Source organism: Euprymna scolopes, chromosome 19, assembly GCF_053919585.1.
Source record: "Euprymna scolopes isolate OS-2025 chromosome 19, ASM5391958v1, whole genome shotgun sequence".
In the NCBI taxonomy this organism is placed as follows: Eukaryota; Metazoa; Mollusca; class Cephalopoda; order Sepiida; family Sepiolidae; genus Euprymna; species Euprymna scolopes.
This window is the reverse complement of record NC_136500.1, coordinates 48,480,330-48,499,493: the sequence shown is the minus strand read 5'-3', so window position 1 is coordinate 48,499,493 and position 19,164 is coordinate 48,480,330. Positions and strand designations below refer to the sequence as shown.

The 19,164-nt window shown below is 34.1% G+C and overlaps 1 long non-coding RNA gene across 1 annotated transcript in view; it reads left to right on the top strand.

Annotated features, from left to right (window-relative positions):
• The window catches only part of LOC145303564 (uncharacterized), a 395,244-nt gene that overhangs the window by 39,663 nt on the left and 336,417 nt on the right, over positions 1–19,164 (top strand). The window contains exon 2 of the long non-coding RNA XR_013873740.1: positions 18,824–19,164. This exon is cut by the window's right edge and continues 1,702 nt beyond it. This is a non-coding gene — a long non-coding RNA (uncharacterized LOC145303564). The remainder of the gene's footprint in view (positions 1–18,823) is intronic.

Here is a 19,164-nt window from a genome sequence, read left to right as displayed (position 1 = left end):
GTCGAGATTGAAAGGTAATAGATTTTACCGTTTGGATTTTATTTCAGTTAGAAAGAAGAGGGTCACAAATATAAAATCCTTGAAAACATTTTGATAAAATTTGGAACAATATTCAGCTCGCTCGGAATCAGTAAAAGGACGACTGGAATCAAGCAAGATGGTCTACGCCGTTGTGAAGCTACTCACGAGAAAGCGTGGAGATAACGCTGGCTAAGTGGTTAACGACACGGACTGAAAACTTAGGTGTGCCAAGTTCGAATTCAGTTTGTTCCACACAAACATTTTCACTTAAGGCTGTTTGCGAGCCCTACTTATTCTCTTCCCTGTGAGTTCCGATGTCTTTCTAGAAAGAATTATCTAGAAAGATATCGAGGAAACGAATGCCAATAACAATCATATGAATCGTTCGAAATGTTCCAAAGGAATAGTTTCATCAGACACATGCCTGACCTTGTGTCTAACTTCCTAGAGATGAGATTAATACACCCGGGAAAGCACATTGAACATCTCATATAACGTGTTCCTCCTTGTTTAACAGCGCTTCTGTTATCAAAAATAAGCGTTTTTATTCTCCAGCAAGTACATATTTAAAAGTTAATTAAATGTCTTTTTATAATATGGTAAACTCTGGAAAAGCGAGTGTGAGGCTCGGGCAAATCATAGCACGTCGGCTAGTTTTCTTAAAATACGTAACGCCCGTCATGAACAGACGAACACACAGACAAGCAATGGCATAAATGCCTGGCAACGGTACATTCCAGAAAAGACCATCAAGTGAAATACCGCAGTTTAAAATAGACTATGAGTGTTATAAATAAAACCGTACAATTCTATGAACGTGTGATGGTGGTTATTATAAACAATGCTGTGTTGCCAAAAGTTCACTCTTAATCCGTTTGAAAAAACAGCACCGCCTGATGAAGTCTCTAGTTATCTATATCTAGTTGACTGAAACATACTCATGATTGTGTAGCGACACCTAAATCTAATATATATAAGGATATATGCCTGTCAGTCTGTCTCAATATTTACAAACTCTATCTCCTCCGAAACTAAAAGGCGCAGAGCAGTGCTAGGGGCCTCAAATGACTGGATTTTTACGGACCGTTTTTTATGCGTCTTTAGACGGTTAAAATAGTTTTAAGGGGTCAAAAACTGGCCAAAATTGAAAAAAAAAATCGCTATATATTTTGTACATTCATTTTTATTTATTTTTAATTTTTAATTTATAATCAGTTCATATGTGTGTCACGTTGGTACAGTGGTAACGTCACCGGCTTTGAATGCTGCAGTTTCACTTTTGATTCTTGCTTATGGCACCAAAATACGTTTTGTTTGTTTTTTTTTATTTTTGAATCACAATTCTTATCATAAAATATACGAAATCTGACAAATAAAAATATCATAATTAAGTGTATTTTACTCCCGGGCAAAGCCGGGTTCCCACCCCCGCTAGTGTTTATGTAAAAACAAATTAAAAGTAAACATTGTTTTCTTTGTATTGAGCACTTTTGTATAAACCTCGTTAAATTCAGTCCCTAAATTGTCTTAACTTGGAATAATAATTACACACACACACACACACACACACACACACACACACACACACACATATATATATATATATATATATATATATATATATATATATATATATATATATATATAAAGTGAAATTATCTGTCTGTGTGTATATTTTCCTACAAAACTATTCTGTCAATTTTCAGTCTACAGACTCAAGATTTGCCATAAGGGGTATTGAGATTTGGGAAAATCTTTTTAATCGGTTTTCAGCCGAAAATTTAGCTGTAAAGAGGTCAAAGTCCAACGATTTGACCGTTGAAAATTCTACCAAACTCCTCCGCCAATTTAAGGTCTAAACACTTGAAATTTTAGATGTAGATTACTTGGACATGGCTCAAACATTTTAATTTCATTTGATCCCAAAGCAACAAATGTTCAGGGGTCAAAATTGGGGTCAAATTTTTTTTTTAAATTCCTCTGCAGTCTCTACTATTGATTAATTGTGTCTAACTGTGTCGGATATATACCCGAGAGTAAAAACAATGAAAAGAATATGCTGTTGTCGTAGCCCTACTTATTAGACACTTCTAAAAGCAGTCCTAGAATAGACTTATAAAGTTTCAGCACATAAACCATTCCATTTTATTGAGTTAGACTTTGTAATATTCAAGATAATTATATATATTTTAACGCTTAAATATGATATTTTAATTTTTCCAGATTTCGTATATATTATTATAGAGCCGTGATTTAAAATGTAAAAAAAAAACAATTTCAGTGCCATTAGTTAGAATCGAAACCGAAAGCAAAACTTTCTAAATTGGTGACGTTAACACTGCACCAACGTGGCATTCATATGAACTACGTAGAAATAAAAAAAATTAAATTAAAATAAGATGAATGTAAAAAATATTTACCATACTTTGGGGTAATTTCCCCAAGTTCGGGGTAATTGCGGTAATTAACTAAAAGTGCTCTTTTGGCAATCACGCATATAACGAGCACTGTTTTAGTTGGCGCAATTACCCTCGGATTTGGCTCAATTACCCCAAAGTACGGTAACGAGTTTTTTGGGTTTTTTGACCAAATTTTAACCCCTAAAAACTATTTTTACCGACTAAATACCCATAAAAAACCCAATCATTTGAGGACCCAAGCGCTGCTCTGCGACTTTTAGTTTCGGGAGAGATAGAATTTGAAAATATGGCGACAGACTGACAGATAGATTGACGGACAGACAGATAGAAAGACTTATAGCCTTTTATATATTAGATTATATCAATATAGAAGAGGGGCATCCCATACATATTTTTAACAGATTGTTATTTAATAAGGCGCAACTTTTTATGGCCAAAGACCATGTAAGGATTAGTATTTATGACTGTAATGTGGCCAGTGAGGGGGCTATGTTAGGGGTTGAGCAGCAAGATGTACGTTCACATTACATTTAAAATTCTGCATGTAAATACAGTTGTGGAAAGAAAGAGGGAATTCCAAAGTCTAGCAGTTCGAGGAAAGAAACTTTTAGAGCAGAAAGCTCTCTGGCATCTGGGGACATATACACTGAAGGGGTGGAATTTTATTGCTTGTCGGGTTTATCAGGGTTAATTACGTCGAAGAGTTATGAGTGCTACGAGTTCGTCAAGCTGCATTATATTGAAGCATTTGTAAAGCATGCACAGGCGTGCAACATTGTAGCGATGAAATAAGAACTTGATTAACAATGCAAAACCTATTAGATTGGATACTATTTGGGGACGCTGTTTTTGAAAGAGAATAGTGATTGATATACCAACCTAGACGTAGCAACAATTTTTCATACATAGGCTAATGATGGCTTTGTAGAGATACAAGATCCTAACTCGTGTTAGAAGTTTTCTAGCGTGGTAGAGAGAGCCCACCTTCGTTGTAGTAGCCATTACAGTATCTTTTTGTGGTTGTTGTTCCAATTTTTGTTGGCTGATAAAAATTAGACGAATAAGTTTTAATGGCGAACAAATAATGTGTTATTAGCAATGGCAATCGGTGGGTAAGAACGTAATTGTTACAGGAAAGAAGCGTAGTCTTAGTAGCATTGAATGTTACCATCCAATTTCGTTCCGATTCCATTATGGACTAAATGTCTTCCTCCAAGGTTTCAGCCATTGCCTTTGCTATGTTTACATTCCTTTTTTTTCATATGTCTTTTATAGAACGTTGTTCCATCAGCAAAAATATCCATCTCGACCATAATTTCATCAGAGAAGCTGATGAATTGTAGTATATGGATTAGAAACTCATACCACATACGAGTCAGTGCATGTACGGCAGGTCTACAAATAAACGATAAAGTTTTTCGTTCAACATCAAATGCTACCATATTACAAATGGTTACATTTTGGGACCATTTTGCTGTAAATTAAATTCGTATTAAAAGACCGTTTGTGATAAATTATACAAATTACAAATTCCTGCATATTTAATACGTTTAGTATATAAAAGTCAGTCGTCTGCGTGTATGTGCGTTTGTATGTCCAGTTAAAGCACTAAAACTACCAAACAACCACAAAATTGGTATATTCGTGATTGGTGTTGCCCTGGATGAATAATATAAACTATATCATTTATAAAATATTATGCACTCTTTGAGGATTAACCTAACCAGGTTTTTTACGTGTGGGGGTCTGTTTTCAGCCGTTTCCAGTGTTATTTATTATCTAAATGAGAGTTTAGTGACCTACATTATTTTGATTTTCAACAACAGAGGTAGGGAAATGGGCTGGGTGGCGGTGTAAGAGGGGTGAGGGGGAGATGTGGAAGAACAAAGAAGGAGGAAATAGAAAGACGGTTAGAGAAAGCTAAAGAGATAGGAGTTTTAATTATAAAAATCTTACACACACTTTTTAATCTATTTCATTTTGTTCTTTTTTATGGTTCTGGATAACACCGAGTAGGCTTCTTAGTAATAGAGCGTAGTAATATATATTTTTTAAATATCTGTATATTAATACTGTGGCAGCTTTTACGTACGTGTTTCATGGTTTTCATATTATAAATTATTCGATTGGGAGATCCTATTTGTTACAAGAGGTGATTATAGAAGATAATAACGTACATTAAATTAGTATATAGAGACACTAATTTATTTTTCGTAGTATGTTATCGCTTATCCTAATTTTTAATAAGTAGGATCTCCCGATCACTGAAAGCGTAATGTAAAAATAAAATTAAAAAAATGACGTCGCTTTTTGCTCGTATGTGAAACTAAGAATACTTTTTAGGGTCTTCTGGTTAGGATCCAAGGGTAATATCTGTTTTGTCTAAAGATGCTATAATGATATCGTGAGGTTTCTGTTCGCGCCAATGGAAATATATCACACACTCCTATAAGGATATTGAGGATAGACCATAGTAACCAAATATATTCTGGCACTATATTAACCAGATTACTTAGATAAATAATTTTACAATTTTAACATAAAGGCTGCAATAATATCGCGGGATCTCCATTCACGCTGACCGTTCACATAATGCCCAATAGTAATATATTACATATGAAAGAGTCCGTTGTGGAATTTCTACAGGCCAAGCTAGTTTATCCAATAGTGTTTTAATCAAATTTCGGAAAGAAAAATTACAAAGGATATGAATTTTACGTACGTTTCAAGAGTATTTTATAGCAATCATAACCATGTCACCAATCAAGGTTATTTTAATAGCAATCATAACCATGTCACCAATCAAGGGTATTTTAATAGCAATCATATCCATGTCACCAATCAAGGGTATTTTAATAGCAATCATAACAATGTTACCAATCAAGGGTATTTTAATAGCAATCATAACCATGTGACCAATCAAGTGTATTTTAATAGCAATCATAACAATGTCACCAATCAAGGGTATTTTAATAGCAATCATATCCATGTCACCAATCAAGGGTATTTTAATAGCAATCATAACCATGTCACTAATCAAGAGTATTTTAATAATAATCATAACCATGTCACCAATCAAGGGTATTTTCATAGCAATCATAACCATGTCACCAATCAAGGGTATTTTAATAGCAATCATAACCATGTCACCAATCAAGGGTATTTTAATAGCAATCATAACCATGTCACCAATCAAAGGTATTTTAATAGCAATCATAACCTTGTCACCAATCAAGAGTATTTAATAGCAATCATAATCATTTCACCAATCAAGAGTATTTTAATAGCAATCATAACCATGTCACCAATCAAGAGTATTTTAATATCAATCATAACCATGTCACCAATCAAAAGTATTTTAATAGCAATCATAACCATGTCACCAATCAAGTGTATTTTAATAGCAATCATAACCATGTCACCAATCAAGGGTATTTTAATAGCAATCATAACCATGTCACCAATCAAGGGTATTTTAATAGCAATCATAACCATGTCACCAATCAAGGGTATTTTAATAGAAATCATGACCATGTTACCAATCAAGGGTATTTTAATAGCAATTATAACCATGTCACCAATCAAGAGTACTTTAATAGCAACCATAACCATGTCACCAATCAAGGGTATTTTAATAGCAATCATAACCATGTCAGCAATCAAGAGTATTTTATAGCAATCATAATCATGTCACCAATCTAGAGTATTTTAATAGCAATCATAACCATGTCACCAATCAAGAGTATTTTAATAGCAATTCTAACCATGTCACCAATCAAAAGTATTTTAATAGCAATCATAACCATGTCACCAATCAAGGGTATTTTAATAGCAATCATAACCATGTCACCAATCAAGAGTATTTTAATAGCAATCATAACCATGTCACCAATCAAGGGTATTTTAATAGCAATCATAACCATGTGACCAATCAAGGGTATTTTAATAGCAATCATAACCATGTCACCAATCAAGGGTATTTTAATAGCAATCATAACCATGTCACCAATCAAGGGTATTTTAATAGCAATCATAACCATGTCACCAATCAAGGGTATTTTAATAGCAATCATAACCATGTCACCAATCAAGGGTATTTTCATAGCAATCATAACCATGTCACCAATCAAGAGTATTTTAATAGCAATCATAACCATGTCACCAATCAAAAGTATTTTAATAGCAATCATAACCATGTCACAAATCAAGCAAAAGTCCATTAACATATTTGGTTCTCTAAAACCTGTGACTTGGAATTATTAATTGTAATCTTATACTTAATTTTTTGGTCTGGTATCCTTATAAAAGGGTAAACTGAATTGTAAAACTTGATTTTCTGATTATGTGCAATGTTAATGTATTTTGAGTTGATTGCGGACTCGTTTGTTTTGTATTAAAATTCTCTTGTACGTCAAATTTTGTTCGAAAGTTTATTTAGATGCTAATGTAACTCATTAAAATGTACATTACAAAGCTTTATATCTGTATATCAAATATGGAAATGGATCACCTTTAAACTAATATACTAATCATTGTTTATTTTGAAACAGAACTTCTATGAGTAAGAGTTTGTAATGTAGGTTATATTTATTTTGATTTAGTTTCACACAAAAGGTGGAAGCTGATAATTCAGATACTTCCGATTTTATATATTACGAGCATTTCAGCCCGGCGTTGCCCGGGTGTTTGGAGGTGTATGCTGAGCAAAAAAACGGTCATTTTTTTTAACTTTGACCCCTATTATGACCGCTTAACCATTTTTGTTTGGGACTCAAATTAAGTTATTAAGTTAGATCCATGTCAAATTAACCTATATCTAAATTTTCAAGTGTTTAGACCCAAAATTGTCGGAGGAGTTTGGTAGAGTTCTCAAAGGTCAAATCGTTGAACTTTGACCCCTTAACAGCCAAATTTCTGGCCGAAAACAAATCACATGGATTTTCCCAAATCTCAATACCCTGTATATCAAATTTCGAGTCTATAGACTAAAAATTGACATAGTTATTGCGTAGGGAAATGTACACACACACACACACACGCACACACAGACACGTTCACTTTTATAGATAGATAGATAGATAGATAGATAGATAGATAGATAGATAGATAGATAGATAGATTATTTTTGATTAGAATCCTTTCAGGTGAGTAATTTGTTTATTTATTTATTTGGTGACTGTTATTCTCGTCTTCATAGTTATTGTTTCACCGCGTCTCGAGGCCCGTGGCGCAGTGGACTGAGTCTCTACGATTCCAGATGAGCATTGTCTGAAGATAGCGGTTTCAATCCTACCCAAAGCAGGCCGAAGGTTTAGTTGACCAAAACGTGGTGAGACAATAACAATCATGGAAGGCAGTAATTACTGAGAATACAGTTAAGAGACTCAGCATTTCTATCCCGTCGGGTTAATTACCTGAAGAAGGTAAAAAGATGAGTTAATCGAAACGTGGGGAAACAGCAACAATTATGCAGATGAGGAAAGCAGTCCAAAAATAAATAAATACTTCCGATTTTTGTGAAATATTAATAATAGTTATTAGACAAGAATTTATACAATTAATGAGTGAAATTCAAATATAGATTGAAGTTTATTTTTATCAAGCATCGTTGGATTATTGAAGTTTATCACTGTTTAAAATGGTGGCATTTTTACCAGGCAGTCGGTGCTTATCAAGGCCCAGAGGCTACTAAAGGATAAGGGTTACTAAGTGTAAAGTGATACAAAACCGTGATTATCAGTGATGGTGATGGTGATGGTGAAATTCGGTAGAAATTGATTATTTAGGAAGGCGGCTTAGTAAAAAGTTATTTATTTTGGACTTGAAAACGATCATGTTATAGAAATTTGGGATGCAGTTCCGTGGTATTGTATCCGACGTACTAGCAGTTCTGGGAAAGAAGCTTTTTGTTTAGTTTTTGGCACAATTAGAGAGTGAGAGAAATTGCATACGGTGGTTGTAACTAGGCGAGTATTTGCCGTGAATGTTTTACGGGGGGGGGGAATAGATTGAAGCTCGCTCGCTCGACCAGCTGCCATAAATTTTTATTCAGATTGAACGAGGGTATCAGTTTTTATTTTTATTTTTTTTTTATTAGAGTAAACTAAAAGTGCCAATCTTTGATCATTTGTAGCTGCTTCGAATTTCCGTGCTTTCTTTAAATGCTAAAAGCAAAAAGTTATTCCATTCTTTCTGATCTAAAAGGCATTACATTAGTTTCAGATCTCACATCTTATAAACTGACTATGCACACGAACCGCTTATCGAGTTAATCAAGCCACATTTTCTACACGTGTTATTTTCATTACTCAAACCAATTTCAAACTCCTCGGCCCTTCATAGGCAACATGAATTGGAACAAATACATTGAGGACGTTACCAAGACTGCTGCAAGCTAGAAAATCTTCCACTAGTCTCTCACTCTTAGATAGGGTCCCAAAAAAAGATTCTCGCATCTAATAGGTCCTGAACTATCGGCCCAGCCTCAACCTCTGTCCCATCGCCGAAGTGTTGCCTCCTTGTGCCTGTTTTCGAAGTAATTTAATGACACGTGCTCTGATAAACTTGCTCCCTTTCGACGTACATACTTTCTACTAGCCCACTCTTTTACTGATTCCTAGACGCCAGAAAGTCTTCTACTTTAATAGTCCCCCCTCGGACTGCCAGACTTTGGGAACACTCCCTGTTTCCTGCTTCCCGTACTGTATTAATAAGCAGAAGTTTAAATGTAAAGAGAACAAACATCTCGCTATTCAAATCCTTAAGTCCCCTGTTAGTCACAATACTAAATAGTAACTTCTTGCGTTCCAAGTGGCAATATGCCTTGTTTAAGGTGAAAATGAGTATAAAAAATACATACACACAGTGGCGAGCGTCGCCCTTATTGATCAACATTATGAAATAGTCGTCTGTGTTATCTGTTATGTGTACAGCACACATACACAATTCAACGAGCTGGACGCTACATTGACAAACCAACACACGTACACCTACAGGTGTCTCTTGTGCACACGAGCACAGAGCGTTTCATTTTTACTTCAATAGCCTGTGTACACTTCCATATAAGGTAATACATAATACGAAGAGAATTGGCATGGACCAATAATGGCGGCACTTCCGGTCGGAGAGGAAGAGGATGAGGGGAAATTACTATTGCTTGTTCTATTGCCAACCAGCAACATTGAACGAGATTGCAGTCTGAAAAAGAGAGGGCAAGAAATAGAATTAATGGGAAAAGAACAGAGATGATTTTGTAGTAATATAAAAACTCAGAAAAGGGGCAGTGATGCATTAAAAACTATTGCTTAAATTGGAAATAATCGCAAGAATGGATCCTGGATATATGAATAGGAGTCTGTGTGTGCGAGTAAGGGGGGATAACTAATGAAAGTCTAATATTGCAATTATTTCCTAGGTGGCGAGGCGTATGTGTAACTACGGCGAGACAGCACGGGCGTATATTCTGTTTTATCGGAGTGTCGACGACTCTTACAAACGGTTAACTTTTCTAGGCAAGTCCCACAACTATCTCCCACGCACACGCAGAAAAATGAAAGGGAAAAGAATAAAGGCAGCCCGCCCACGCTGAGGCATGGTTGTAGATTCGCTTAAAAATACCGGTATTTAGCCAATGTTCCCTGTAATTTTATGGATGCATCGGCAAGTTTAAATTAAAAAGGTTAACTTATGAATTGCACAGTATACAATTTACTTGAACTTATGAATTTAATCTATAATCATACGCGCGCATACACCTATTCGTACATATGTGCACGTGCAAGTGTTATACAGGGTGACCCCCAAAAAATGGTCCCCAACTCTAATTAGGACCTGTTTCTTAGTGTTTTGTCCGAATGAAATGAAACTTTGGTCATAACTAGTTTATTATATTCAAAACATCACATCAAAACACTAGCGTCTTTGGCCTTTTTTCTCCGTTCTACAACATATGTTCTAAATGGTCTCTATTTAGCTTTTGTTTTTGTGGGGGGGAATCACCCTGTATATATATATATATATATATATATATATATATATATATATATATATATATATATATATATATATAATATTTTCAATAAATTTTAATAATTTTCATGCTTACGTAATCATCATTAACGGAAGTGGTAATTACTACTGGTCGAGAGATTCGAACCGAGTCAACCATGGATTCGCCAACTAGTGTTTTTCCTCTTGACCACCAAGAATTAACCTGTGAGCAGGCCAGTTGCAATCAATAAGAGTAGTCAACAAATAATAGTTTAGAATGATGCATTTATGCTACGTGACAGTCTTTTTCTCAATTCACTAAATAGGGCTCAATTTGAATCTAATTAAATCTAATTAAACTATGACTTTAATATTATTTATAATTAATATTAGTAATAATTATACAGCAGTTATCCTGCTTACACAGTCATCAGTGTAGGAAGTGATAATTACTGCTGGTCCAGAGAATGCATAAAAATGTGGACATCGGTTCTCAATTTATTACCAAAGTTAAGCGATGCTGATTCTTGTCAGTACCATATGGGTAATCATTTCAAAATGGCACTGTTTGAGAGGACGATGGCACGTTTCTGCAAAACCTCCAGCTCTGAAGACGTTTTTAGCAAGTACTTCAGTATAAGCTTTTAAAACGCCACACGCGGTGACATAACAGAGCAATTGACCTCTCAGTAGAAGTTCTGTTTTCAAGCGTATGGCGAAGATCTTCAAGGCATGTAGATGTATGAAATAAATAAATTAAATATTCTGTAAAAATAAAATAATGGTCTAGAAATGTTTGGAGGTTTGTGAAGTCAAACCTCTATTAGGATGCTTTGCAATGACAGAAACTGTTTCAAATGTTAGAATTTATTTAATTCCGTGTAATTTCGTCGTGGTTTAGCTATTATTAACATAAGTGGAGAATGCCTTTTAAAGTGAAAGCGTAGTCATACTAATACTCAGAAACTTCTTTAAGGAATAAAAATAAAACCATTTGAAATCTATTATCGAATAATTTCTAATATTTTATAAAAGGAAATTTGGTCTGTATATATATATATATATATATATATATGTGTGTGTGTGTGTGTGTGTGTGTGTGTGTGTGTGTATGTGTGTGTGTTTGTATGTGTGTGTGTATGTGTGTGTGTGTGTGTGTGTGAGAGGGAGGAGAGAGAGGAAGAGCGAGAGACTCCTAAACGATGGGCCATTTTTTTTTTTTTTTGTAATTTCACACAAATGTTCTTTATGTGCCTGGCAGTGTTCTGGGATAGATTTTCATCGGAATGTCTTCGATAAGTATCAATAATTGATAATCGAAAAATCTGATGAAAAATGCAACAGGCGGCTTTGACTAAAGTTAACACTTTATACAGCCTAACATCGCAAGTGCATTTGAAAAGTTTTCTTACTTCATAAGCAAACGACGGAATATAAAATCAGCATTATGTTCTTTGATATGACAGGGGCGCGTTCGAAATGAGTGTTTCTAGTTAGGGCACAACCGAACCATGACACTTTACTTTTGCATTTTAAACTTTAATTCAAACTAGTAAATAAAAATAATTTTATAAAGTCAACAGCAGGTTCTCTACAGTGCAATGTAAATTACAATGTATTGTGGGCTAAGTCACGGCAAGAATTGCATGTGAAGCTACCTCCCGGTGCACCGCGATGGGTTTTCAACTAGATTAGGCAATCAATCGATTTGATTGAAAAATGGGCGATTTCACTGATTTTGATGACAATAAAATATAGGAGGGTGAAACATTTGTTGATCATCATTAAATCGCGGGCAACGTCGGGCCTCCCTGCTAGTATATCTATGTCTATCTCACTCACATAGTCACTCACTCACTCACTCACTCTCTTCGTATGTATATATATATATATATATATATATATATATATATATATATATATATATATATATATATAAAGAGTTTGAACATATAAATGAAGAGCTTTTAATGTTTTATATTACTGTTACGATAGGTCTTGTATTCTTGCATTGCATAACCCTAACAGACTCCAAATAATTATGTTAAAGCAAAGTGACTGACAATAGTCAAGGGCAACCTGAAGGCTCCCTTTTCATTAGCTGCTACACTCAATTTTATGGGACAGCTCAACTCTATTCCAAGTATCACACCACTTGCTCTTGACCCTCCTCTTATAATGCTAAATGTTTAGCAAGGGAGTATCAAGTACCATTTTTAAGTCTTTGGTGCGACTCGGCCGAAGAATGACCCTAACACCCATACGACTATGCCAACTTGGTCTTTTGTCACAGTGATGTGATACTTTCTTTATATTGTTAATTTAAATCAAATAAGAATTTAAATGTTTGGATTTTAGATTTGAATTATTATCTTAAAACTTTGTTTAGGAAATTGAGAAAAAGGCAGTCAACTTTAGCGCGAATGCGATATTCCGATTTCCTGACGTGTGATACTTTCTTTGACTGTTTACTGGTATTTATAAGTACTTAATTCCCTTCAATCTTTGCGTTAATTGCTGTGTGCCTGGAGGAAAGACGCTAACCTACGAAGTTAAGGGTGGCTTTGCGAATGGGATCGAATCTCCCGCCCAACAGTAATTATCACTTCCTGCGCTGATGATTGCGTAAACATGAAACACTGGTGTTTGCAGGTATAAAAATAATTCTTAATATTTATTAGGAAATTTTAATGATATATATATATATATATATATATATATATATATATATATATATATATATATATATGTATGTATGTATGTATGTATATGAATGCCTTGAATAGCTTCGGCACTTGCTTTGTGGCATGACATAACATTTTCCTCACAAAACGCGTAGATTGATTTGTTACATTAGTTCGTGTTTATTTATATTCTTAATTTATGTAGAAAATCCCTGAACTTCGGTTGCATTAATGAATGCAAACGCTGCACATTCGTACATTTGTGGGTGCACTTGCTGCTTGTTCATTCTTGTGAATGTATGCATCTTCCTCCTCCCTTTCTTTTGCTTGATCGGCTGCAACCAATCGCGCAGCGAGTGCAGAATCGATCTCTGCAAAGCACTTGGTCTCCACGTGTACGGAGCCGAATGTCACGTGCAGAGACATGAGGTTTTCGAAGCGTTTCTTGCGAGCACACACACACACATGATTTACCAATTGCTGCTCGATGTTCTTGCTTGCACGCTCGTGCGCTCGCTCGCTTGCCTGGTCTCCAGATCCGGGTTTCACGGAACCCATTGAACGTTACGAGATTTATAAGTGATAAGAACGCAATCGTTCGCGAAAAACACTAAAATAATAATCACAAGATACAATTATGAAATTAAATAAAATTAGAAAGAAACCCCACCCGTCGTTATTAGCGATAATCCCTGTATGCGTCCGAAAGAATTCTCAGATCTGCTTTTTGTACATAAACGCACGTTGCATATATATATATATATATATAAATCTATGTGTGCATGTGTGTTAGTGTTTCTGTGTGTTTATATATATATATATATATATATATATATATATATATATATATATATATATATATATATATATTGATTAAGTCCAGGGATATTGCAAACATGAACTAAAACCCAATATTTCTTCAAAAGTGCTCAATACAAGTGTAGAGCTACAAAATTCGCCTGGAGTCCTGATGAAACATAAAAATGTTGAAACGTCGATTCGATCCGCGTAGACTGCTGTTATATATATATATATATATATATATATATATATATATATATATATATATATATATATATATATATATATATATATAATTATATACTAGAAAAATACCTGTTCCAGGATGGTTCCCCAAACAACAATTTTGCCCCATTTTCAATCTTTTCTTACGAAGATTAAAAATCAAACTATAATAATGTGTCTACAATTTTCATTCTATTTTTTAAGTCTGCATTTGATTTTGATTCTAGAAAATGTTTCAAGTTTAAAGCTTAAGCTTAAGGGATCTTACGAATGAAAAATCTTGTTTAATTAGTGTCTAATGTCTATGACTCAAATTCAATGTGAGTCTGATGCATTTGAATTTCCAGATATTAAGTTTGTCCCATCTTCTGCTTCCTAAGAAAAGCTTACAATACTCCAAGAAAATGAAATTTAACAAATATTTACTAATTAATGTTTAATACCAGTTGTTCATATTTCACAACAAATCGGAGTAATGTTAATGTGCTCTACTTTAACTCCATTTGAATGAGAATAAATAAACTAAATATACCTGGAATTACGACCTCTTACGCCTCGCAACTTTGTTCCAAAATTCATAATGACTGGTTTCTTAGTTTAGGTATTAACCTTGTATATAAAAATATATACATAGTTAACTTATATATATATATATATATATATATATATATATATATATATATATATATATATATATGTTTACGTGTGTGTGTATGTCGTCTCTACGACTCATCGGTGTGGTTTAAAGTAGCAAGATTAGTCTGAATTGTATGGCATTATACTTTTTACGACACCGATAACTGAAAATATTCTTTTCTAACGTAAGAAAATTGGTTTAATGCTAAATCGCAATCATTACTTCCCTCACCAAGGTGCTCCACCTGTAGAGGAGTCTAAGTATGTATATAATCACTCATAGCAAACACCATTGTTCTACAACAAGTTGCTGTGTCAGGCATAGTTATGCGCGCCATACATATTCAGATGCGCTGAGTTGGGCACTTAATCAGGATAAAAGATGGCAAAGTTCCTGAACGCTTGTTGTATGAGGAACTGCGGCAGGGTAAACACCCGAAGTACAAGCCAAAGAGACGTTTTTGAGATGTAGTCTAAGACAAACTGAAATCTTTTAGTGTAAACCTTTATGAATCAGAAACGATATTTTTGAAGTGATTGGTTTGGTGAAAGCAAATCTATGACAGTTTCGGCAGATTTGAGACAAGCTGCTTAGAGCATTTTATCTTGAAAAATGCTTTACGGAAACAGTTTATGTCGAACGTCGATGATACATTGCACAGGTAGAGATATTCCAGATGGATCCTTATAATACAGCGCACGACTTCCGCTGCTCCTAGGAGCTACAAAAGTTAAATCCCCGTTTTGGATAACCATTGTTTCTTATGTTTAAGCCCACGATGTCTAACATTCTCAAATACAGTGGCCCGTGGTTGTTCGAACAGCTAATACAGTCGTTATATGGTTTCGCTAATTCTTCTCAGAAAAGTCATTATCTCGGCTTGGGGATAGTATCATCGTCGCAAAAAATTGAACTTGTTGACAACACGTTCTATACCGAGTACATAACATGTGTATACGTAACGTGTTGTGATCTCTAGTGTGTGTGTGCGCATATATTTATATGAGTATATACAGTTCAACAAACAGTTCAACAAACATAGACATATAACAATTTACAATACAATTCCTTACGGGACAAATAAGTATCTTTCTGACGGGGTTATTAAGGCTCCAAATGGGGAGAATATACCTTCCTCCGTTGGTTAGACGGTTTGTAAGCTGCAAGAAGATTTCCCGATGACTCTACTTATTTTATGCAACTACATTTCCTGACATCTTTGGATTGCATGCTTCTCTTTGTCTCACATTCGTCCGCTCTCCAACTTGACAAATCTCTGAGTAAGTCACCCTCGAACTGACTCATGGTCTGTTTTCTAGCACCAACTCGTCTATTGGCTCTCCCTCTATAAAACTAGCTTTGTTTAACTCCCTGACCACGTGACTAACTCTGACCAAATCTTCTCTATATCCCTGCGTTACATTATATGTAACGTGTCAAAGAATCCGTCACCGTATCTTTTCCCTTATTATTTATGAAAATTAAAATTATTCGTCTTAAAATTCCATTTTACCAATTTAACATTCCTGTTAAATATTTTAGCTGATAAAACATCTAGATTTTGAATAACAAAAATACAAATAATAAACGTCTAGGTTACTTGGCGTTGCTCCGGCAATCCATAATATAAAATTACGACTTCTTTCGTGACTAAAACAAAACACTTCATAACCATAACTTTCGTGAAACTACTACTACTACTACTACTACTACTACTACTACTACTACTACTACGCAACATGCTTTTTGGGGGATATGCTTTTAACATTGTTGAGTTGGTGTTCGTAACAGGTTCAATGTGGGCATGAATTTAACCTATTTTACCCGGCAACACCGGGACACAGAAGTTAATATATATATATATATATATATATATATATATATATATATATATATATATATATATATATATATATATATATATATATATATATAATAGCTATGTACAGATCGAATTTATTAATCATGATAAATTAAAAAATAAAAAGTGAAAAAGCTAGCTGACCGGTGTCGAACTTCCTCAACAGAGCTAAAATCGAGGTTAATAACGATTAAGAAAAAATATATATGAGATGAAAATATGGCGGATGACAAGTATTAAAAAGAACAACTGGGAGATAACTAAACAGAAAGTACATTAAGTCCTAAAAGATGTGCTCGTTGTTTGCAAAGAGAAAGTCTCAATGATGTAATATAGATAGTTTCTAAAATTTTCAAACGATAAAGAATATGCGACTCGCTCAAAACGGAGAACAAGTCGACACCGAAGTTCAATGTATAAACGTGGTTATTTATTAAGCGTTGAAAGATGGCCGAACTCTGGGTATTATGTATGGTGCATAATTTGTATATTGAATATTGGATTTTGTTTGATACGGGTATCAAATGTTTATGTTGTCCACCCAACGTAGTGTATTCTCCAACTACATTTAAATAAATAAACAATGCGGTGGGAGTGATATCTTTTCTGATAGAAGATAACATAGGCCTTGTAAAAAGAAAACAACACTAAAACTCAACACAAAATAACACTGTTGAACAGCCAGTGAAATTTGTTTTGTAAAACGATCACTAATGTAACCTAGAAAATATAAGCGAAGGTAAACAGGACATCTATCTACTGAAGTTTCTCTACTTTAAAAACTGGAAACTTTATTTTTTATAGTAGATTTTACGATGTCCAAAGGATAACCATTGTTACACGGGGTTTTGATGATAAAACTTATCTCATCATCCAGATACAGCTTTCAACAAATCATTAGGGCCCTATGTGTAAAAGTTTTAATTAAATTATTTTTTTCATTTTTTTTGGAACAAAAAGAGTCCCAGTAAGTATAAAGACCTGAAAACCTAAACAGAAGTGAAAAATTCTAAATAAGTCTTAGGAACAATTACATCCAAAAATGGAAGACTAAAATTAACCTCTTGGTCAACCGTAAACTTAAGTAACTTAACTTAAATATAATTTAGGGCCACAAAAAAAGCTTTCGTTTCGTTATCAAACAAAAAGTATAGTCAACATAACAAATGTAAAAGTTAATAAACCTTCTCATGGAAACCGACAAAAATATTTTCCAAAGCTGGTCCAAAGAAGAGAACACTATTAAGTTGTTTATACATAACGTCGTTTTAACTGAATTCGACTGACATAATAGCGAATTTCATTAATTCAACGAAGATATCCCCAGGAATTGGATGAGTCGCAAGATGACCGCGATAGGAAGCGTCAACACATATATTAATAATCTCCAAAAGTGGGGCACAAGTAAAGAGACTAGAAATATCAAAGAACACATACATCAGAATAATTACAGTTTTGCATAAAGTTAGTAAAAGGAAATGAGTCTGATGCAAAACTGTTCCAAAACAGGTTCTAAAATTGTTAAGTCATTTGACTAACTTATATTTACAATACTCAATCATTAATAGTATGGTTCTTAATGGTACACCATCCTTGTGGGTTTTAGGTAAACCATACTGACAGGAACGAATAGAACCCGAAGGTTTGATCAATTTTGAAATAGTAGCAGATAGAACTCCATTTTTCACACATTTGACCAGATGTTGTCGGAACTTGGTCTCAACAGATTTGGTAGAACCATGTGTATCTACCGGACCTAACCAGGGACATTTAGAGGTGTCATCCAAGTTGCTCATTATTTTATTAACATAAACATGCATACTTTTTGATATTATTCGATTCTTATTTGGAAATGATTTAGACTATCCAGACTACCATTCCTATATTGGCGTTATTATCAAACGGGTTTTAGCCGATGTAACGCATTGGCTTTCTTTAGATGCGTCTTTTCAAACTCGGGAACCTGTGCGGATTTTCGAACAAAACAATATAATTTAACCTCGATGGAGAAACTCAATCTATCAAATATGAGAATGGTAGATCGAATAATCCAAAATAATACGAATTATTGTCTAAGAAATTCAAAAACATATAGACATTTTATTTTCCAGTATTTCTCGCGTCTTGCTCAGCTTCTTTCTACGACAGTTTTATCGTTTTGTTTTTGTTTTTTTTTCTTTTACAGTGCTCTTGAAAGCCCCTACTTCGAAGATTACCGTGATTACCGTGCGACTTGCAGGAGTTGTTTCTTGTCGATTTCGTGGTGAATTCTTGATTAGGTAACATTCTATTCTTTCTTCTGTAACAATATGGCCGCATATTCGTGAGCAATATTCTCGAAGGTGGACTCCGCGTCAACCTTAGATCTAGATTTATTATTATTATTATTATTATTATTATTATTATTATTATTATTATTATTATTATTACTATTATTATTATTATTATTATTTACTTATTTATTTAATTATTAGTTACTTACTACCTAGGAGTTTTCAAACTAACCATTATCAGTAATCATTAAGT